Below are 228 nucleotides of genomic sequence, written 5' to 3' on the forward strand. Positions count from 1 at the left end.
ATTTAGGCAGACAAGGTTCTTTGGGTAAATCCGATATCTTTTATTAGACCAACTCCAATATCTAGAAAAAATCTTTGCAAGCTTTTGGGCACAAACACCCTTTGTCAGGCTGAAGAATCATCTGCAGATGTGGTAAAGCAGCCTGGCTGGTATGGTATAGCAGGCAGAGGCCAGTACAAATGCAAGAAAGCCAATCAGTCAAAATGTAAATTGAGGAGGGCAGTAGGT

This window comes from Alligator sinensis, unplaced genomic scaffold (assembly GCF_000455745.1).
Source record: "Alligator sinensis unplaced genomic scaffold, ASM45574v1 scaffold920_1, whole genome shotgun sequence".
Lineage (NCBI taxonomy): Eukaryota > Metazoa > Chordata > Crocodylia > Alligatoridae > Alligator > Alligator sinensis.